General features: G+C 43.8%; 1 protein-coding gene and 1 long non-coding RNA gene across 2 annotated transcripts in view; one reads left to right on the top strand and one right to left on the bottom strand.

Moving 5' to 3' along the window:
- Nucleotides 1-19930, bottom strand: part of LOC109389860 (uncharacterized) — a 43208-nt gene extending 23278 nt beyond the window's left edge. The window contains exon 1 of the long non-coding RNA XR_002125471.1: nt 19836-19930. This is a non-coding gene — a long non-coding RNA (uncharacterized LOC109389860). The remainder of the gene's footprint in view (nt 1-19835) is intronic.
- Nucleotides 18476-23521, top strand: part of KCNJ15 (potassium inwardly rectifying channel subfamily J member 15) — a 41030-nt gene continuing 35984 nt past the window's right edge. The window contains exon 1 of the mRNA XM_019655793.1: nt 18476-18574. The gene's annotated coding sequence lies outside the window, so the exon portion shown is untranslated. The remainder of the gene's footprint in view (nt 18575-23521) is intronic.

The following is a 23521-nucleotide window of genomic DNA, read 5'->3' as shown; positions in this document are numbered from 1 at the left end:
GGTTAAGGGAGACACGCTTATATTCTCTTCTCTTTGCCTTTCTAGTACATCACCAATGGAAGAATTGGTGCTCAATAAATAAGCCTCTTTCTTCCTGACATTTTGGTTCTCTTAGGCCCATGAACAGTATGAGACAGACGTATAAACAGCTTCCCAACCAAAATGCTTGGTTCTGAACTGCTCTCTAAATTATATTGTAGACCAATTCTCAGACCATTTTTCAGCTATGAAAGCAGGCTCTCTCTGTGAGTTTATGCAGCCTTGTTTCCCCCCAAATAATGGCTTAGTCCTAGGTGTGGTACAAGTATTATAATATTCACCTGTTCACAGCCCAGCAAAGGTACTAATATCCACTGAGGAGGTTGAGCGACAATTTAGTTACAGCTCTATGCTTTGAACAGTCTTCAGCTACAAGTGACTGAACAAATGTGACTTGTTCCTCATGACTTGAGAGGTTCAGTAGCAGGAAGCCTGGGCATGGCAGGGTAGCTCCCAGTATCATCAGGGACCCAGGTTCCCTCTTTCTTTCTACTCAGTCATTCTTAGCACAGGCTTGTTTCTTCATGTTACAAGAGGGCTGGCTGGTATACCACCAGTGGACAGAAGGAAGAGGTGATGGGTAAAAATGACACGTCCAGATAAGTAAACCCTTGTAAAGAGCTTTCCCAGATGTGGGGTGGATGCCCTCCCACAAAATTTGGTTCGGGTGTTGAGACTGGTGATGCTACAAGCATGCAATCACCAAGAGGGTATGGTAAAGTTCACTACTCACACAATGATGCTTTAGGGGGTGAGTAGGGCAGACTCCCAAGATGAGTTCAAAATAGCTTAATACATCAGAGAGAAAAGGGCATTATGGGTAAAAGATGAGGCAGGGTGAGGGTTCCTGCATGTGGGTAGGGGTTCATGGAGGTTGCGCTTCCCACCAATACCAAAGGAGGGATCACCCAGGCTTTCTTACCAGCTTCCTGGATGTGGGGCAGAAGGGGAAGGGGGGGGTGTGGCTTGAAAGCAGTCAGACATCAAAGTAGGGTCAGGCTCTTTATTGCACTATCTCAGCAGTCTTCTGCTTATATGTCATAGCCATGGATGGCTGAGAAATGTAGTGTTTTAGCTGCTGTAACAGAGTTGTTAGTGCGGACAGAGTGGAGGGTGGTGGCGAGCTAGATAAGCAGTAGGCTCTTTCCTCCTGGCTGCTCCTCATTTGGACATGAAAACTGATCGTGGCTGTCCATCAGGATCAATGGTGTTCAGACACTTTGCTCATTTCTGGCAGGTGACTAGGTCCAGTGAACTACTGTAATGCAGCCTTTTCCAGGGCACAGAGGAGCAACAGGAAAACTTTGGGAAGGACGCTGAGAGCTGCTCTTAGGCCCTTAGCAAGACCCAGAGCATGTGCTCACTTATAAATACAAGCAGATGAATATAGGCCTCCAAAAACCTGATCACAAGACGTACATCCTTTTGTTAACTGCAAAGACAAAATGAACACCCACGCGTTTTAAAGGCCAGCCTAATTCTAACTTCCAAGTTGGAGGCTGGAATGCTTTAAACCCAAGGAGGGAAGTCCTCTGGAAGATTATTGATAAGAAGAAGAAATGTTTCCCAGCAGAAGGAAGTGAGGGCAGCAACAGAGCGATTAGATAAAAGCATCTTCCAATACTTTGTGGGGGGAAAACAAGACTACGGGATAAAATGCTTGTGCCTTCCAAGTCTCTACATTTCTTTGGCCTGTCCTCGCCTCACAAAGCATGTGTGTACTCAGAGGTTGCTCCCCGGTTAAAATGGCTCTGCAATTGGGAGGCAAGTCACTTGGGAAGGTGGGTAAGTTAACACCTTAGCAGTCGGTTGGCCAATGTGGCAGTGAATGCCTGGGGCATTTCTGGATGAAAGTCGACTTGCAGAAACAAACCTTCTCCCACGGAAGCACGGAAGCTGTGTATCCGAGCTTGCTGAGACAGGAGGAAGAGAAGGCCTGTCTACAAGGAGCCGATGGGGAAGAATTCAGAACTAGTTTTTTTTTGTTTTTGTTTTCAATGTTTTAGGGAGTGAGCAGTTCCTGGAGGCGTGTCCATGCTTACCACTAAGAATTCAACCAGAAATCTCTTTGATTTGGTATTTACTTTGCAACTTTGGTATTTGTAACCATTGCTCAGTTCCTACAAGGCTATTATCTGACCAGCCCAAGGTCACAAAACCACAAAGTCAGAAAGTATCTCAAATGTAATAGCCACCAAGGGCTCTCAGCGAAAGCGTCCTGCTCCCCCGGAGAATCCACGGGCAGCCTGCCGGACTCCCTTGGCGGGGAAACGGAACACATGGGTTCGGAAAAACCTCTTCTGGGGTCCTGATTTATTTTAATTTTTTCCATTTCCCCCCTTTTTTCTTTAGAAGGGTTTAAAAAAATAATTTCCATTGTAGCTGGAAAGGCAGAAAAGGTACTTAACACCAACCACATTTTTGGTACCCTATAAAAAACTCAGGAAAAATAATCGTTAAACAATGAATCAGGTAAGGATAGATGTGCAAGATCTTTGCAGGCCAATGAGCAAACGCAAGGTAGCAAAAAGGTCAGCTCCTTCAACCTTATCTTAAAACACAAATTAGGGTTACAAGGGGAATACAAGTAAGTGCTAGCACTCCCAGCACGGGGAGCCCGGCTTGGATCTATCTCATCTCTACTTTAAGTGAAAGCAGAAAGCGTTTCTGAGCGTCTGCTTTGGTGTGACTGCCCTACAGTGGAAAAGGACATTTTTGCCGTGACTTTACCATTGGATGCAGATGTTTGGCTCAAGTCTCCTGATCTTGTCAGCAAATGGACGGTAAAAAGAATCAGAAGGAGATTCTTGGTTTATTTATGTTTGCTTAGGAGGTGTAAATTTGCATATGGGATCTTTATTTTTACTGCAGTCCCTGACAAAGCTCTAGTTCTGGGGCATATTCCCCATTCTTTCTCTTTGTTATGAATAGTCAGATGTATTACTTAAATTTACTGATCATTTCTACAAGCCCCCCAAGCCTCAGCATTCCAAGGGTCCCATAATAAAGTGACTTTATTACTGTGTCCCCTCTCCCCCTTTAATGGCCATCAAGACATGTCGATTCCCACTATGGCACTGCAGATGGCTAACCTACTCTTGACCTCTAGATTTTTCCAGAGTCTGCAAAGAAGAAAAACAATGGGGAATTCTCAAAGTTCATCAAGTCTAGACCTTCCTTAGAGGGTCGAATGGCTGGAATTGATGCGCTGTGTCTGCTTTTCCTGACTGAAACTGGTTTCAAAAGTGGCTAGGAAGTTCTGAAAAAGCAAAAGTGGTTATGATAACAAGTTAAGCATTAGCAAGGAAGTTTTCCTTCCTTTCTTTCTTTTTTTAAGTATTTGAATTATTTAATTAATAAAGAGGAAGTTTTTCTTGAGTGTGAGTCTTCATGCATGCACAGTCTGGGTTTTATGAGGAATCTTGCTCCGGCTGTCTGTTTTCCTTTCAGAGGTGGATGGAAAGTTGGTCTCCAAATGCATCTGAGTTGTTGAAGATCCATTATGTTTTAGGGAAGCCATTCTTTCTTCCAAAACAATTTTAATTTTTATGGAGTCTAAGTTAAAACGGGAACGTTTATTTTCTTATGGGTAACGTTCTTGGAAGGCTCTATTGTAAGGATTTAGTACATTTCTTGACCAAATAACACTTGACCAAAAATTGCTTTCACAACTGATTTCTCTTAAAAGAGAAAAAAAGAAAGAAAGATTTAAAAATGCAGGGAGTTAGTAAAACTGTCTTCTTGGGGCTCAATTTCTCAAAATGCCCATCTCCCGTGAAAGGTTTCCAGAGTCAACAGGTGGTAAGAGCCATTGGTGTTATAATAAAAATTACATGCGTGCTATTCTTGCTGTTGAATTTAATGAACACTCCCCAATTTAGTTCATTTGTTCAAATATTGACAGAGTCCCTGTGATTTACCGGGATTCATAAATATGCAAATGTAATTTTTTAAAAAGTCCAGGACAGAGAGCATCATGGAACATATTGTACCTTATTGTAAAATAAAAATAGCCTTGGACAGCCCGTGGAATGTGTTCTAGCAGCATAATCAGTTCTTTACTGTGGTTTTCCTGCCAGTCAGGGAGCCCTGCGTCACAGAGCGCGGGGGCCAAGTGTCTGGTTTGTGCTTTGGTAAGACATGTTTTCCTTGCTGAGAATTTTCAGGTTTGCAGTTTTCCCAAGTGCAAGGCAGCCAGGTCACCTTCCTATGCGGTGGGGCATTGCTTTTGTTCCAGCTGTCTCACCAAAGATTGGGGTATTGGAGTTCAAAACACCAGTGGGTGGTGTGAGCCCACAGTCTCTACGATGAAGTCTGCTGGACTCCATCCTGTAGGCTGGTGAATGGCAGAGGACTGGGCAAATGTACTCGCTCTCCCAGATCCAGGTTCTCTGCTACCAACAGCAAATTTTCGACAGTGCATGGAGCTGAGGCAACCATCTAACTAAATTTTGGCAACACATACTGTTGATGCAATATGGGATTTCCACCCTTCCTGGATTGTCTTGTTTTTAGTCTCAACTTTTCACAAGTGATTTACTCTCTTATGTCCCTTTGTCCACATAGACCCAGGGTTGGTGTTTGATCAGCTGCTTTCTTCCATCCAGGGAGGGATTGTCTTTAATAAGAGCATGAGTACCAGGAGCCATGTGTGTCCTTCTGGGCTCTGTCACCTCTATGGTCATATGTTTTGTGCAGGCAAGGCTTGAATGGTACATCTCCACACTCTCGCTTGGTGATTTATCCAAACAGAAAATGTAATCAGGGACCCAGAGGTATGGTGGTCATGTGCTTCCCAGATCAACTCAAGGTTGTTCCTAATACCTGACACCCCCAGTGCTCCAATGTTTGCTTCTGCCATGACCTGGCGTTACCTGAGTGCCAGGATATCACATGATGCTGTATGTGGAAGGGAACCCCTTTGCCACACCTTATACCCATATGTGCACCCTCTGAGGGCAAACCAGACGGAAACCCAGAGCAAGGAGTTTGAAGGCAGAAGGCCTTGTCCAACATTTGAACCATTTTAAATGCCCCAAGTAGCTTCATTTCAAGCTCTGACCGTGGTCTGGGAAGCCCTGCAAGGTTTCTTCCCTAAAGCCCTCCCCCCATTCCTCTCTGACCACACGCCAGCGTCTTCCCTTCTCCAGACCTTCCCCTCTTAAGCTGTTCCTTCTCCTCGGCCACCTTCTCCAGCCCCGCAGGTTTCTGTCCAAAAGGAACCTCGTTAGTGACATCTTCTTAGCCTCCGGTCTGCCTCATTAACTCCCCTCACCCTGACCCGCTTTCTCTTCTCCAGCATTGTCCTTGCTTGACAAATTGCTTGCAGGTGCTGACCTAGACACGCAAAGTAAAAGCGGAAGCTTGACTGGATGGGAGGTCTGTTTGGTTCATTGCGGCCTCGTAGACTGCAGAAGAGTGCCTGGCAAAGAATAGGCGCTTGATGAAACTCGGTGAAGGTTGAATAAACAAAATCATCAAGCCAAAGGATGCAGTGTACAGGGGGAAAACAAGTTGTAGGGATTGAAGCCTCTGCCTCTTCCCCTGGCTCAGTGACCTCAGCCCTGTCTTTGAACTTTTCTTATCAATACAATTACTGAGATTTCGGCTACATTTTTAGAAAGTTAAGATTTTGGATGGTTTCTCAAGCTATAACATTTTAGAGCTTTCTGACTTTTCCTACTGGACTATAACCTTCTTAAGGGCAGAATTGTAAAGTATGCACCATTTTAGTCTCTGATATTCATAGCACAAGCCTTGCACTTAGTTGGTACTCAGTAATTGCTTATTGGAAAGAACCTTTCTTTTTCTTTCTGGAGACCTCCTGTACTCACTGTGACTAGAAACATTGTTTGAAATGATTCATTTTATGTTATTTGATCTGCTGGATCAAGCATTGGCAAGCTTTCTCTGACAAAGCCCAGATAGTATATATTTTTAGCTTTGTAGGCCATACTTTTCTGTCACAGCTCTATAACTCTTATCATTTAAGCATGAAAGCAGCCATAAACAATTTGTAAACAAATGGCCATGGCTGTGTGGCAATGAAATTTTATTTATGAAAATAGGTGGTGGGTCGTGTCTGACCAGTGAGCTATGGTTTGCTGGCCCCCGGCAAGACCATTGGTGCCGTAAAATAACCATTCCTATCAATGAACTGTTTGGTTCTACTGTGTTTCTGAATTAGACATAAGCTATGTTTTGGCATTAAACTAATATTAGTTGCATTTCTATTGTTGTCCACTTGTTACTTGAAGGAAGACTTGCTAAGTGACTCCCACCTTGAGCCCTCATTTATTTTATCTTTAGATTATAAAAAGCTTGACGCACTTAAGATGTGTACCGAGATGCTACCTTTTTGTTTTCTTTTTTCCTTTATTTTAAAAAATAATATCCCATCTTTGTGACCACCTTGTTCACGTAAACTGAACCTGAGACAGAGCTTCTGACGTGGGCTCGCTAAGCTCTTTGTGGTTAAACTAGTTTCTCACCCACTAGACTCTGGAAGAGAAAAAGAAAGCGCTTTACCAGATTCGATGTGTTTAGAGAAGGGATCGATATGTAATATAAACCAGATCGTGCCTCCTTCATTCTCCCCAGCCTAATTACTTGTATACAAGGAACCCTCATAGGTAAGTTGAATGTAAGTGAGGACAAAGGAATGGACTTTGGTCCCTTAGTTGAGACTCTAAAAATCCCAAGGAAACAGAGAGGAGTCCACATTTCAGGCTTGGCACAGGAACCCGACCTGAATGGGTCTTAGGGTTTGAATGCAGGGCTATTGTCTTTCCTCTTCTGGTGGTTACAAACCAACTTCCGCATAAGTGTGCCTTCTGTTTCAGCCAAACGCTGTCTGATCTGGAGTAGGTCAGAGATTTTGTCGAAGAGAACTGTTGATTCCCCTGGCACGAGGGCCCACCCAGTGCCCTCTGGTCTCCAATTGCCTCCTCCAGGCAGAACCAAGTCCCAACCAAGATCTTGACTTCTAGTTCCACCCCTGTCCCTGCAAACCCTGGAGTTCAAAATGACTTAGGGAAGTGGGGGGGGGGGGAAAGACAGCATTTCTCTTTGACCCCTGGAAAACTGTGTCTCTTCCCAGGCCCTGGGGGAACAGCACTGCAGCTAATGAGACAGCGGGGGTTTGTTCTGTTGTAACTTTTAAGGTATTTATTCGGCAGAACTAATGGAAACCAGTAGGTACTCAGGTCTCAGAACAGAGTCTTTCCTTCTTAATAAGAGGTCATCAAAGTAACCAGAGTTATGGACTGGGAGCAGACCAAAGGGCCAGCTAAGATAATTGGACACATCCTGAGGTAGACAACCACATGGACATTGTGGGTCTAAGATGCTCTTTTTGGGGTTGGTGATTCATCCATGATGTGCAGAGAAAGGCATGGCCCTTCTGTGACCACAGAAGATTTCTACAGGCACTGTCACCGTAGGGTCTAGAGGCAGGAGGACGTCAGCTAGAGAGGCTCAGTGAGAGACGTGAGGCGCTGAGACCTGGATTCGACACCTGGGTTTCCCTGGGTTTCCCTCCCCTGGTCCTGTGCCCGGCATCCTCTCTGCATGCCTGCTGCCTTGGTTCTCAGCCCTGGCTTCATTCAGATCATCTCAGGGTCTTAAACACAATACTAGTGTCCAAGCTTCGCCCCAGACAAAGTTAACCAGAATCGCATGTGAAACGTCTCTATGGGTGATTCTAATGAGTGGCTGGAATTGGGGATCATTGTTCTGCTTAATTAATGTCATGAGGATAAAAATACTACTGGAAAGAAAGGACGGCTTATCAGCTGCCTCACAATCCCTTTACCTGGGAACCTTCTCATAAGGCTGCACCTGAAACCAGACTCTGAGATCACCTTCTAAGTGATTCCATTCATATTTTAAAAAAATGATAAAAGATGTCTACAGCTGGAAGTCAGTCAGGACTCGGTTCTGATGCATGTGTTCATTTTTGGCCATTTCTGCCTTCTTCACAATGCAGTCTGTTACGGTGTTAATTGTTACCTCAATTAACCCTGAGATGACCCACGTGGGTTGTGAGTTCATGGGTGGCTATAAAGTACAGTGATTCAGTATGTAGACTTTGAAGTGAGACCAAGATTTGAACCTCTGTGCCTCAAATCACTAAGTATTTGAACTTGGACTTCATCTGAACCTTAGTTTTCTCACCTATTAAGGGGGAAGAATCATCTCTATCTTACAGACACTGACTTGTTAATAAGGTAGCAAATTTAATAATTAATAATAATCAAACAAGGTGGTGGGCATAAAACCCCTAAGTCAAATCCCCAACCCACGGTTAGCCTTCAACAAATGGCAGTTGTTATTATTAGAACTAAAATGGGCCAGAGCCTTGTTTCCTTGTTATATGGGATAATGGATCAAGAATAAGAATTGAGCCCACTAATAAAGTCCTGATTTTTCTTGAAGTAGTGAGCTCACTAGAGTTTTCTTGTGCTGCCAAGTTCAATCAGATCCAGAGGTATTGGTTACTGTCGGCATACGGTGCAGACAAACATTTGGAGGCATCTTTCTGTAGAATGCGGGCCAAAAATAAAAATTCCAGGGCTGAGTTTGATTTCCTTTGGATTTGCAGCAGCTCATGCAAGGGGTGAGGATATTTCCGTAGTCCTTATTATCTGCTGGGAGTCAAGAGGTGAGCTATGGTGGCCTAAAGGGCATGTGTTTGCAACCTTGTTTAAAATCAGGGTTAAGCATGGAAACAAAGTATGGACCTCTCCAATGCTCCGTTTCAATTAAAAAGCATAAAGAGGAAATATATTAGAAAGCCAGCAGAATTCCAGCATAATATTTAGGAGGTAAATGACATTTTCTATTGCCTTGCATTATGGCCATAGTACTTACTACCTGGCTACCGTGGTGTGTAAGTGTGTGTGTGTGTGTGTGTGTGTGTGTGTGTGTGTGTGTGTGCGGCGCGTTTTAAAGGGACACATATTTACCTACTTATCTACCAGACTGGTAGTACCAGTCCTACTTTGCACATTTACCATCTGGGATTTGCTGTTCACCAATAGCTTGTTTGAGTACCAAACTTGAACTTAGCCCTTCTGACGGGAGACTTAAAGTTGGGAGTTATTCTGAGTTTTAATTTTTAAGAAAAAGGTAAAGTTACAGAATAAAACCAGAAAATGAAGGATGGATAGATAGATGATAGATAGATAGATAGATAGATAGATAGATAGATAGATAGATTTAATAAAACACTGGAGATCAAAGCAATTTCTGTTACTCTATATAATCACATGTTTTTCGCAGCCACTTGTAAAGTTAGCCTTCCTGGTAGAAGGCTGGCGTTACCGTTGTCATTTTTGTTTCATCTTGTACCCAGGTTCCGTGTTTTGCCATGTCCCTCACACACACACACATACACACACATACACACACATGCTTTAGCATGTATAGCTGTGGGAAGAAGCTTTTTATTACCTGCCAACCCCCGCCCTGAAATCTGAGGAAGCAACCCAACACCTAACAAACACTAGAAAGAACCTTGCTGACGCAGGCTTCCCTCTTAACTAAAATTCCATCTCTAGGACTCAGTGAACTGACAAATGTCATTGCTTCCAAATTAGGCCCCTGCTGACCCTGCCCAAATGGTTTTTACAATTCAGGTGGAAGTTTTCACTGTATGCTTGTTGCCATAAGAGCCCATGGTATCACCAGGAGCAGCAAACACCATCCTACACTCGCCACCTCCTTACCTTCACACCTCTGCGCTTGCGCACATCAGCAAGCTAGCATATTGTACTTGACTCAGCGTCGGGCGGTGTGAGCACTTCCGCAGCAAGCCGGGAACAGAAGGGGCGTCTGAGCAACGTCAAATATTATTTTAGGTTCAATAACCAAGATAGGAGATAGATTCTCATGCCTGATTGCTGGGAATACTAATGTCCTGTGAAAGTCAGGAAACAATGCTTAACTAAGTGGCAGTCACCCTACAGCTTATCACTCAGCGCAAGGCACTTCAGGAAAATTGGCACGTTACAACTCAGTTTCCTAGGAACAATCTAATTAAATTCTATGTATTCATGCAATCTAAACTGTTTGACTACTCAAGTGGGTTGGAAAAAAAAAATCCAAGTAAGACTCATAGAACCTTAAAACCTACACTGCTGTCCTTGGAAGAAGTGCAGATCATTTAAAGCATTTTAAGTCATCTCAGGGTTCCTGTGAAAACACAGCAGCTCTTGAAAAAACTGGAATATCCAACTTATCTGTTCCATAATTCAAGCGCAGATGAAGAAAGGAGAATCTGTTGGAAAAGAGATTTGCACGTGACCATTCTGGGATGTGAGTTCAGACAAAACAAGTAAGTGTCCTGTCGCTGTGGCCAAGCACGACGGGCAGAAAGCGTGTCGCGATGCTGGCCGCCTATGTTGTGGGACCCCACTCCCTAATGTCCTCATAAGCCTCGCGGGGCTGGACACTTCCTCATCTAAACTGCATTAGAACCCTGGGAAGTAAATTTATTTTCCTCAGTTTGCTAGTGCAAAATCCAGCTCAGAGAAGACAATTATCTTTCCCAGGTCACGTGGTTGGTACACAGCCATTCTAGAATGGAACCCACCCCTATCCGGGACTAAGCATATGCTTTTTTCTCCCATTATACTGTCCTCCTTACTAGAAAGAAATAATAAAATGATTCAGTGTTCTGAGGCAAGGGTTACATTTTAGGTTCAATTTTTCTGTGGGTCTCACACTGAAATGAGAGTTAACTAGTGAGATAAGATACACCATTACGCAATTTGAAAAACAAAACAGGACAATGTTTGCCCAAGAGATTGGCGTGAGTCTAAACTGATAGCACCAGTTCTCTTGTTGCTTCATGGGTGATAGCTGTTAATTACTAACCGATAAACCGAAACACTGCACCTTCCAAGGCTTCGCCATAGACTGCCTATTAAGTACACACAGATTTCAGAAAGGAAGTGAGTTAAGGCAAGTTTTCAGCGATTAGCAGGAGTTCGCCAATGAGAGAGGTTTGAAGAAGAGCAAGTCATAAGTCCACACGCATGCTGGGTTAGGGAGACGATGGCAAACGAAAGCTAACAGGACAGAATAACTGACAGACAGGAAATATTCTCCAGCATGCAATCAAGGATAACCGTGTGAAGGTTATCCCAGGGACAGCCCCAGATATTACGATATTTCTTAAGGGGGAGGAAAGAAAATCCGGCTGCTCCATCTCCGTGCTAGGTGCCATCTAGGTGCTATCGAACATCAAGGAAGCCAAGTATGATATAACTTTGGTTTCAGCAGCCCAAACTTGCCTCATAATTCTCTACCTTCTAATCTTTACTTTGGACCATTAAAGAGGAGAACAATAAGAAAAAATATCCCTTTGTGGGCATTCTTTATCATCTCTTTGTTGTACCGATGACTCAGCAGGCTCTACAAGTGTACTTGATAAGGTGAAGTACAATGATAGAGCAAGAATGGCCGTGGGTGGCTTTGCCTTTGAGTCTACCTTTTTGTTGATAAATCTGTGTGACTTTGGGTGCACCTGCAACTTCTCCAGGGGGGTTTGCCTAATTAGCACTGGCCCTTTGCTAAGGTGACAAGGACTATATGGGGTGGCCAATGCTCTCTTTCTATAGTTACAGTGTATGAAGTCCTTTAGTGCTCGTGACATCTCTGCTGGGATTTTTCACTTTATGTAATTTAGCCAATTTGAATTGCTCAGTTTTTCCACACTCACTAGAATCGTTGGCAAAAAGATACAATTTTGCAATGGGAAAGATACCAAAGTAAAAAACCAAAAAACAAAACAAACAAACAAAAAAACCTAGTTGCTTCCCCAGTTCTGCTAATAATACATACCTAAGATGAGTCCCAAAAATTCTCTTGGACTCTCCTGCCATGTAGAAACAGGGGTACTCATGCAGAAGTGGGGTTTTAGTGAGGTTTTTTTCTTTGTGGTTATCAGAGATAGAAACTCTATGGATTCCCAGGGAAGTGATTCAGAACATCACAAACGAGAGGCTTACAGCATAATAATACCACTAAATGCTAAACCAGGAAAAGGGCCAGAACACAAACAATGTGCACCCAGTGGGCCGTGCCACAGGTGGGGACCAGTCTTGGGGAAAGCGAGAAAGAGGCCCTGTTTGTGTTCAGGGACCAGAATATCAGGGCAACAAATGGCAGAACAAGTGAGGCCTGCAGGGAGGGGACAGGTTGATGCAACTTGGTGATGAGGGATAGAGCCTACGTCCATTGACTCACTGATTTTTTTAAAGCTGAAATATGGGGTTTACCAATTTGTGCTTTTCATGGATGGTGTAGATGCCTGACCACTGCAGTGTACACCTGAATCTGAAGCTAAATAAGACTGAATGTCAACTATAGTTTAATATATACATAGTCACAGGATGTTGGGTACAGGGAATAGAGTCAATGGAATTGTAACAGCTATTTACGATGTCAGAGGGGTAGTAGATTGGGGGAGAGAGGGGTTATCACTTTGTGAAGGGTGTAAATGTCTAACTATTACATTGTTTACATTGTTCTGTACACCTGAAACTAATATAAAAAAATCTGAATCTTCAAAAAATATATACAGGGGTTTATCATGAACTAAAGACCAATTGCTGAAGTATGGGAATGGGACAGTGTACAATGATTCACTACTTTTGTCTTCTCTGATCATTGAAATCATTCAGAGAGATAACATTTTCTGTACTATTCTATTTTAAATATTCTAAATGTGGCCTTTGTATGATAGATAGTAAAGCTTTTAGAAAGTAAATCCTAAGGGTTCTCACGACAAGATATTTTTTTCCTTTCTCCTTCTCTTCTTTCTTCTCTTTTTATTGTATCTATGTGAGAAGATGGATGTTATCTGTGGGCGTCACATCACAATACATATAAATCAAACCCTTCTGCTGTACACCTTACACTTAGGCAGTGATGGATGTCAATTATTTCTCAATAAGACTGGAAAAAATAAAAATGGTTACACAGATCATATAAAATAACAAATAATTAAATGGTAACTCTCCCCTTGAGATGTCTTCTCTGTATCAGCCCATGATGTCAACTGAAAAATAGTCACCGTCACCTATCTTTCACCAATGAGAATTACCACAGAACAGCTCACTTAGTAAACGTGGGCCTGAAGTGAACCAGGGACAGACTGGTATGTAACAGATGACCTAAGGTTGCACAAACAATGAAGTCCAACGTGAATGAGGGGAGAGGAAACCGGATCGCCGTCGGCTTAGAGTCAGCAGTGCTTTGCAACTCCCTGACTCCCTAGCCACACTGCGGGTGGGGACCCAGGGTCACCAGCTACCCTCAGCAGAGGTTAGAAGGGAGGTGGCCAGCCTCTCTATGAAGTGTTGGGCATTTCCTGTGTCTAACTTTTAAATATGCATTTTACCATTTGACAAAATTGGATTTCATATATGCCCTGGCAAGTGTCCAGTTGGTGCTAACAAATTAGGATATGATGCCAGTATGAACACTTAATATATATATTTTTAAGTGTTTTAAAATTTGACAGCTGACTACAAGAGAGCTGAGGACACACAGGGGCCGAGGGTGACTGACTATAATGGTTTGCCTGGGACTGAGGGATGTCAGATTTTCAGCGCTAACCCTGAGACAGTCACGGGAACACCAGGACGGTTGACCACCCTAAGGAGGACTAACTTGGAGGTAACGTTCCAATTAGGCAAAGTTTGCATTTTGGGATGATTTTTGTGCCATCACATTAAAGGATGTGAGAAAGTCCTAAAAGAACTTCAGTGTTTTCCTGAGGAAGAATTGTTTTTGTTGGGAATGGTTGTGGGATCGTGGAGAAGTCTCCAGTGGAAGACTGGAGGTTGCTCTCACACATGTGTGCTTCTCGCCTGAGAAGCCTGTGGGACAAGGGGACACAGGCGACTGGAAATTTGCTAGAGGAGATTGCAGGCAGACGATGGGCCGGCTTGGGGAGTGGGGGAGGGGTTGCTCTGTGGGACTCGGTTTGAAGACCAGTAAATGAAAAAAGTTCAAGAGCACATAAACTTTTAAGGAATTCAGCCAGGGCCATTCACCTTTTCTTTTCTAGAGGTCTTCTTTTAGCCCAACAGGAGTCACTGGCCTTGCCACAAGGTCGAGGACAGTTGGAAGCCAGTTTGCCCATGAGGCCAGCTTTTCTGTTAGGTTCCTGAGAAGACCTTCACTTGGCCTTATTTGCTCAGTGCTGACCCCTGTGACTTGAGCAGCTGGCTTCTTAAGCTGTGTGTCTGAATATTTTATTGTTGTTGATCATATCAAAATGTGTCAGGTCTTTCACAGGACACAACACAGCCACATTCCTCACCCTGAATAATGCCCTAAAATGTGGTATGTGATCATGAGTTCGTAGTCAGCAGAAGAGGGCCACACACTACCTGTCTGAATCCTCAGTTAGGAAAAAAATTAAATGGCTTGTGAGTTCTGGGTTGAGGCAAACTGAGAACAAGAAGAAGTTAATGTAGCAGACTTAGCAAAGGCTGATGGGGCTGGAGCACGGAAGTCCAGCTCCCTCACCCAAGATGGTACTTTCACTCTCGCACTCCCTCCAGAATCAGGCAGGCCTTGGCCTTGGCCTGAAATCACACCCTTACTTGACTTCCTCCCGCTCTGCTTCCCTCGCTTTCTTTTCAATTCCTCCCAGGAGCACTTCTTTAACAAATAGCACATGAATGTTTGTCTCAGCATCTGCTCCTAGAACACCTACTCCAAAGAGATTTCAACTTTGTGGCTTCCTAAGACACACTTCTCTCTGGAAAGGCCAAGGCGAGCAGGTGCCTGCCTACGGCCTGCAGAGGCTGGAAGGATTGAAATGGACACCCTTCGTTGTCCATGGCCCACCTGCATCCCTAGGGGACACGTCACATGCCGCTGGGACAAAATTGTGGGAGCAAATAGAGGCAAAGGGTGAGTCCTACCTGGCCTGTAGAGGACTCTTTAAGCTGGTGGGTCATGGGAGGCTTTGATGAAGTTTTAAAAGCTGACACGGCAACCCCCCTCCCTGCATAGTTCTATATCTAACCCAGCTTAAGTAGATCTATTCAAAGGTAAAAAAGTATTCTTTTTCCCTCTCATCACACTTCAAAGTTTTTTATGTCTCGATTCAAGCCAAGATGAGAATTGGAAGCACTATAGCATATTTTTTTCTTTTTTGGAAATTATTCTTGGGAAATGGCTCTCTTGAAAAAGCTGGTTCTTGTAATCTTTTATGCCCAGTTTTCAGACATCTTTTTAGAACTCTGGTTAAAAATCTAGGCTTTAGATGTATATTCTATTTAAATTTGACACATGCAAGAATGTGGCTTTTAATTAATTGGGGAGGAGGGAGGGAGAGAGAGAGAGAGAAAGGTGATTTACTGAATAGTCATTCATGTTTGTTTTTTAATTTGGGCTAAAATATCAAAAACGTTGACCATCTTCAGTTACAAAATGATTAACTGTGTTATTTGAAATAATCTTATACGGTAGATTCTAGCCCCTACTCCTTAGAACCAGGTTGTGAAGCAAATTTTACTCGCTGATGAGAAGGAGATTGAATGACACAAAGTATTTTTTGTCAAGATTAATCGTTTGTCCTTTTCCCCCTCACTAGCCTCAGAAATTTCCAGATATAGTTAGCTCATTCAACTATTAAAACATACAAAATAGCCTGTCCTTGGTGACAGAAATCGCATGGATGCTTATTCTTCTAGAACTTACCCACTTACCTCTCAACACTTTAACTCTGCATTTATTAATATAATGCCTCACCTCCATCTGTGAATTCTGTCCCATCAGAAATCTCAAGATACAATTGTTAAATATCCCCAAATGAAAAAAGCATGAAAACTGGTAAACATCACCAAAATGAAAAATATTGGCTTAACATTTAAATTATTTCATGTATTCATACTCCTTTGGACTCATTTTCTTCTTTCATCACTTTTAAGCCTGTTATGAATGAATATGAGCTCTACTATACATAGTCCTGCAAGAAGTAAAACTTGCCAGAGTATTAGACTGTGATTATAATTCATGTCGTATATTACTTGATACTCAAAGGAATCCACACATGCATATGTATGTCCACAATAGAGTAATTTGAGAAAAATGTAACCTAATGAAAACTGCATGGTCTGAGAGTGAGAAGAGCTGTTTTGAGCCTCAACCCTCCTCTTTCTAGCTCTGTGACTTTGAGCAAACCACTTACCCTCTCTGGCTTTCACTTCCTCACCCTTAAAAGGCAACTCATTACGCCTTTTTGGCCTGAACGTTGAATTAATAACATTTCTGAAAGAGCTTGATAAATGGAGAAAGAGTATTCAAGTGTTAGTTTACTAATTAAAGGTGAAACTGCAAATATTAATTGAAACTAAGGAGATAAGAATTAAAGTCCCACCATAACGAAGCATGCCTTCCATTGATAACCTTTTGTTAATCTACTTGACAAGTAGTTTTTTTTTGGGGGGGGGGCTCTGACGTGGCAGGTGTCCCTCGAGGGACACGTAGTGAACAAGACAAGTGCAGTGGAACTCTGAAATAGAACATATAGAACATGAGAAAGAGTTGGGACAATTTAGACAGTGCTAAGTGGCATTCAGAGTAGAAGGGAATATCGAGGTACAAAGTTGGATTGGGACCAGATGAGGTGAGGACCTTAAAAACGGCATCGCTGAGGAAGCCCCATTTGGGCTAAGCCCAGAACAATGATAAGGGACTGGGCGATGGAAGAAGACCCGAGGAGGTATGATCAGATCTTGACTCCTGGGTTTTCCCTGTTGTTTTTCTCCACCTCTGCATTTACCCCTGTTACCTGGGGCTGTTATAATATCCCCCAATGAGGCCTATCCAATTCTACAGTAAGACCGGCAGCTTTAAGAAGTCTGAACCTTGCGTGGCTTCTCATTCTCTCAAGCCCTGAGCCTCTGGGAGACCAGTGTCTCTGAGGGGCCACCACAGTCTCCCAGGATGTAGAGGAAGTCCTGGCTTCATGGGAAAGAGAGCGAAAGGGAAGGCCACAGATGCATCGTTCTCGCTGGGAGAACAGGGGAAAGAGTGACTTATGTCGGGACTTTGAGTCAAGGGAGAGGGCAGAGAAACGGGGAGGTCTCAGACCTTCCCCCCAAAACAGACTAACACCTCACCCCTTCCTGCCCACATTTAGTTCAAGCCCCCAGAGCAGCAGTGGCTGCACCCAGGAGCTTGGGTCAAGCAGAGGACATACTGGAGTGTGGAACCCAGATCTCAGAGGAGGGGACATATCCTCTGCTTCCAGCAAATTAAGTCACCCCTGTTCCTTCCAGTTTAAGCAGCCACATCCACCTGACCCTGCCCAGGTGCCATCGGCTCCTTTGTGGCAGAGAGCCTTCACTCCCCTCGGGGTTGCCTTTGGACCAGTGCAAGGGATCTCGCTGGAGAAAGCGACTGCAGGAAAGTCATTCTCTCTTTTAGAACCGACCAGGGTCCCCGTGCACTCAGTCCATGGGAAGGCTGCTGACCCACACGGGCTTGGACAGGGCGCCCTTGGCATGATGGCTACAAGAAACTGCTTGGCATAGGAAGGACACACAACTTCATTCCAGAAAGAAGCTCGCTGCCTCCGTGTCCAGAGACTGAGAGACCTCCCCTTAGACTCCTGCCTTAAGGACGTCTGACCCTTTCTTACAAAAGTACCAGACTCTGTGCATAAATGCTGAAAGCCAGATTCCAACAGCGATCCCCAATCCCAATTACCGTAGTACAGAAGGACCCAACGTTACCATACCTATCCAACTTCTTGACACTTTTTGATCAAGAAAAGCGAGCCTATAGGAACGGAATTGAGGTAGAAACACCGTTTCCCTCTGTGACATTTTGTGCACATGTATTTGATGCATGTATTATCTGAGTGGGTTTGTCCTGACTTTTCCTGGAGGCTGTGATTTTTGTTAATGTTCATTTGGAGTGGGGACGGGGGAGAGGAAGAGAGAACAAGGGGGAAATGAGAGTTTGTTAGAAAAGATAATCTGGTTATTTATTTATTTATTTATTTATTCAGGCAAAAGGACCTTAAAAGGCTTTGATAAGAGCCGCGGAAGTTTCTTCAAAGATTAAGCGGCATTCTTTAAAAGGGCATTAGTGTTTTTTATACAGGTGAGCTCAGGCTGGTGTCCATTAGAATCCTTTGCTGGTCTGTACATTTCCTTAAGACACGCTGCTTACCTCGTGGACTCCTTTCTCATATTCTCTCTCTCTCTCTCTCTCTCTCTCTCTCTCTCTCTCTCTCTCTCTCTCCCTCCCTCCTTCCTCGGCCCTCCCTCCCTCCCTCCAGTCTCTTCCAATCTCGTTCTTTCTCTCTTCAGTTCCTTCAGGTAAATCCTACTCAAACTTGTACCAACTTGTTTTTGACTGACAGTGCACAGCGAGAGCATTTTCATTTTGAGGGAACCTGAACACCTATCTTTCCTCAGGCAACCTGCATGGACTGATCATTTGTTTGCCTTGTCAGGACCTCACATCGAGCCAGGAGCCTGGCTTCGTCCGTCTGCAGGTAAGAGGCATGGGCTTGTGTCAGCACTGGAGCAGGCAGCAAGTTGGAGATATTTATGAAACACTTTACTTCTAAAGGTAAAGAAAACGTTGGGATTCTTTGAAAACTTACTTAAGTCATTCAAGACATCCACAAGCTTATCTGGGGAATTTTACAAGTGCTGTTTGCATGTGGAAAACGGGTTTTTACTTAATGATGGGGCAAAAAAACCTGCTTTTTTTTTTCTTGCCTGTGAAACACTATCCAGATGTTGTCTTGTTTGCTGTGGGTGTAAGTGATCTAAATCAAGGGAGAAGAATTACTCCAACTTCTCTTTGCAAGTATCGTTCTCTCATATTGTCTGTCAGGGAAAGTTTGTTATTGGTTTTCAGCGATTATACAGTTCTTTGGGTCGATCCCCAGCAGTTATTTTTCCTTTGTCAGAAAAGAAATCAGTTTAGGTTGCCATAAGGCGAAACTTCACTGGAATATTTTAAAATCTGTTACCTATCCTTCTGAGGAAAAGTTATGTAAGTTTTCCGTGGTAGGTATAAGGAATGTAAACAATTCTGACTTTGAAAACATTATGGACCTTGTCCACGACCTGTGGATAATGTGTTTTATAATCTGTATATAATTTCATGTGTGTTTAGGCTATTCTCGGCTAATAAATGCTATACTGGGTGAAATTTCCATATTGCTCCTGTGAAGCTAGTTTTTTTTTTTTGTCTTTTTAATCTTCTCTCTGCACTTCCGCATTTAGCTGCCTGAAGGAAATAAGAATTTGCTGTTTCAATGAATGTTGCTTGACGTCACAATTTCTTTAAGTCCCACTCTCAATAACTTGCCACAAATGCAATATTTAACTTGAGAAAATTAGAGACCAAAGCTTGTCACACTCAATTCAAACCTTTAGATTTGGTTCTTCTTATCAGAAAATATCTTAATATTTTTCCTTGACCTAAAGGAAGGGCTTGGAAGATTACAAATGATTCTTAAAGTTCTTTCTTTGAAACCTGAAAATCACACACACACACACACACACACACACACACACACAATCATTGTTACCCCAGATCCTATTCTATTTTGTCTGGACCCATAAATGTTTAAACAAATGTGTAATGATCAACAATAGCCTTAGGCGATAAATCTCTCCTTGTAAATTTGTCCTAAGCAGCAAAAGGAAAGAGTCAAATCCGACTATAAGGCAGGTTTAAATGCCATCATTTTATGAAAAATAAATATCAGGAGACTTCCAGCTGAACAATGCAGCACTCACCTCACACGCAGCTCCCCTGGTGTGCTCTTCCCGGTGTTCCTCCTTCCCTCGCTATGAATATAACAAACGGCCATGCAGGGAGCGGTGACCCACGGGTCATATGGCAAATCTTCACAAAAGGTTGGAAAGTAGAAAAGTTTAGCCAGATCGCCAGTAGTCATATCTCAGCCATACTCATCAAATAACGGAGCTGACGTTTCTTCAGCGAGTTAAATCAACACATAAGTAGTTTGAGGTTTTTATAGAAATAGTCTTAGTTGAATTTTGTGATTCTGGTTGCTTAAGGAAAACACATTTTTGAAAAGCCCTCCCCCTCGCCTCTTACCACTCCTTCCTTCCACCAACAGTTGTGGTCATTTTATAGAAAGTGCTATTTCCCCAATTTCCTCTCTTCACACTTAGAACCAGTGCAGACAGCCCTATTTGGGGGGAAAGAGAGAGAGCAAGACCCCCGCCTCCCCATGCCAGCAGTCCTGGACAGCCAACAAAAGCAGATCTGTTGGCTGCTTTGCACAGGGCTGAGCACACTCTTACGTGGAGGGGATCTGAGAAAGGCTGCACTTTCTTGTTTAGGGTGTGCGTGTAATTATATACCTGAATGACAGCAACATGCTTGCTGCAAGGAAAACCACCAATGTGTGGCTTTAGGCACCGAATAGAGGCAACCATTTGGGGACTTAATAAGAAATGTCAGGTACTTGAAATATCCTTTCCTGCCCCCCCTCCCCTTTTCTCATCTGCTAGAGACAGGGGGCAGCTCCTGACTCCCTCTCACACATTGCCTCAGAGTCTGGAGCTGTTTGTACACTGTGCTTGCCTCATGGACCCATCCGAATTCTAGAACCAACATAACAGTCCACAGAATGAGCCGTAAGCACCACAGAGCTGCCAACAAGTCCCGGGGAAGGGTTGTTGAAGGCATATCACCCTCCCTAATCATTTCCTTCAGTCTTTAATTTATAAGTAATTCAGCTACTGTCTTTCCTTCCACAACAATTCAAACACTTCCCGCTGGAGAAAATCAGTGTCTCCAAATGTGTTGTTTTATAATGCCTCTTTGAAAGCAAAAATAACTCCACTCCAAAAATAGTCAGGAAGCTATGGCAAGAGTTAATGTTAGCTTCTATGCTTGCGAAGAAGTTTGTTGCTTATTAGTGGGTAAATGCAAGAGGCATATTAGCCAGCTATCCATCCTTCTCTCTCCTGCCTGCCTCTTCATCTCATCTCCTTGGGAGTGGGGATTTCGATGCGATTGGAGGGATGGGGTGTGTGGTGGGGCTCTGAACAGGGGTAACAGAGAAGCAAAGCAACCCAAGGGCGTGGTTCCCTTTTCTCAAGGAAGCCGTGCCATAGAAGGGGACAGGTCTGACCCAACACACCTGGATCTTTGATGCTGCTCAGGTAGCCTGCTGGTGCCAGTTTTATAGACAGGTTAAAGGAGTTGTGTGGCCAGAAGTGAGCAGCCCAGCAGTGCCAAACCCTCCCCCAGGGACAGAACTAAGGGAAGCGTGCCTCCCCACCTTGAAAAGGACAGAAGAGGTCACAGAGGGAGAGAAAATAACATATAGTCTAAAAAGTAAGGTCCTGGGAAAGAAGTTTTATTTACTAAGTGTTACTTGGTTGAGATGAAAGGAAAAAAAAATGAGCAAAGAGATATTGCTGTTAAAAGACAAGGCAAGAAAGTTGGAATCGACAAACGGTGCTCCCTGTGCCAGATGCTCTCTGGGTTAATCAGACAGTGGTGTGGTCGTCTCCACTCAGCGTTATGCAGCGGGAGTACACGCAGAAACTCTGAACACAGTCCCAGGGCTGTTTATTAAAAACGTCCCTGCTCATTTCATAAAGAACTGTCCGAGCTCCCGAGGCGTCCGTGTGCCTACATTCCCTTCAATGAGCAGGGTGCCTTCATTGGTGAAGAGATCAAGAAACCCGTAGTTGCCGCCACCCAATTTGACTAGAAGTTTGCATGACGCCTAATTTCAGAAGGCAGTCTGCGCTCCTGGACCTAAAATTCTATAGCACAAAATTCCAGCTATTTTCGTCACGATACCAAGATGAATCAGGGTTGCCTGATCGCGCGCACGGCATGAGAAGATACGCAAGAACAAGGAGTTCGTTTTCTGTGCAGAAACATATGCAGGTAGCGATTAAGTGGAAGAGCTACCTCTGGACGGATGGTCTAGGAAACGTTGGAAAGAATTAGCAGCAGCAGCAGCAGCAGCAGCGCCGTCTCCTTTTGTTCCTCCCCAGCCCCTGTAGCTCAAACTCAGAGCAGCGTAGCCTGTGTGATCCACACTAAACAAAGCAGGCAGCTCCTTCTGTGGGGGGCTGGGCATCATACCCCCATCCAGGGTTCTCAGTTCAGGGAAATGACATCGTGGGCCTGACCATGTCCCTGGGATTACAGATCACACTGCTCCTCAGAGTCAAGTGGGGTCATCGGCATCAAAGGGGGTGTCTCAGAGCAGGAATACTGCAGCCAGGTGTCTGATTCTCGGGGTGTTTTGAGGTCCTAGCTGCCTGGGTTTGGGTTTCAGTCCACATCCTGTTTCAGTTAAAATCGCCCTGGTGTCAGGCTGTAATTCTCATGTGTGTTCTCCAGTGCCGGCACCAGAGGCTGATCAAGACTTAATGGAGGTTGAATATCGCACAATTTGGGGGCCCCCTTCAAGGAAAAGAAATGAAAAATGATGACCATCATATTAGGTGCAAAGCTTTGGAGAAGGCTGGTGCAAGCGAGGAGCCCTGGAACTCACGTTTCATAAACTTCAGGATAAGGCCCCTCATGTGATGTATAATAAAGGCCCAATACTTATTTCTTGAAGGAATGGTTGAACTAGTTTACATGAACTTTAGCTGCTTGCTGCCCTTCAAGTAATTCAAGAAATGATAACTGAAAATCCCAGATCATCAGGCTTCTGCATATCTAGTGAGCAGTGATATACGGAAAACCGACTTGGGTGGTAGCTAGAATGTTCCTCCTGTCATTGGCATGTTGACATGAGATGTAGATCCTTGCTGTACGTGGCTGCATTTTAGGCCGTAACGAGACCCAAGGGTAAGATGCTATCTCTGTTTTTCCTACCGCTGGGGACGTGGGCACCAAAATTAACCGAGTACTTTTTCCATTCAGAAAACCACAAGTTAAAACCCAAAGGACACCATGCTTGCTGGTCATGAGCCTAGAACTTAGAATGATATGAAATGCAGCAAGAATATGCTTCTCTTTTAACTTGAGGCTTTGCCCTCAGTGAGACAGTTACATGTCTGGCAAGAAACAGTCTCATCTTCCCTTGGATTCTATTAAAACTGTCTCCAATTCCAACAGCAGTTAACAGTGGCATTTCTTGGTAAGAATGCTAGTGAAATTCATGCCCAGCAGGCCAGATAATGCTCTCACTCAGTGATGTTTACGTCTTCAAATATTGGCAGATTGCTATCTCGCTCCATCCTAGTTCTGTTTGCCAAAGAATACAAGGTCAGCTCCCCGAATCGGGCTTTCTTACTTCCTGAGTTACCCTTCGTGTCTATTCCTACATCTTACGAACATGTGTGAAGTTGATGCTTTGCTTTGAAGCATCATGAAATTTGGCATCTTGCGTACTCTACCTAATGAACCCATCCCCACATATGGGCTAGGAGGTAATGAAAATACATGAGCCCTGGAGCACCTAATCCCTTTGTCT

The sequence above is a fragment of the Hipposideros armiger genome, unplaced genomic scaffold (genome assembly GCF_001890085.2).
Source record: "Hipposideros armiger isolate ML-2016 unplaced genomic scaffold, ASM189008v1 scaffold_246, whole genome shotgun sequence".
NCBI classification, from domain to species: Eukaryota; Metazoa; Chordata; class Mammalia; order Chiroptera; family Hipposideridae; genus Hipposideros; species Hipposideros armiger.
The sequence above is the reverse complement of the archived record's forward strand: the minus strand, read 5'-3'. Positions and strand labels throughout refer to the sequence as shown.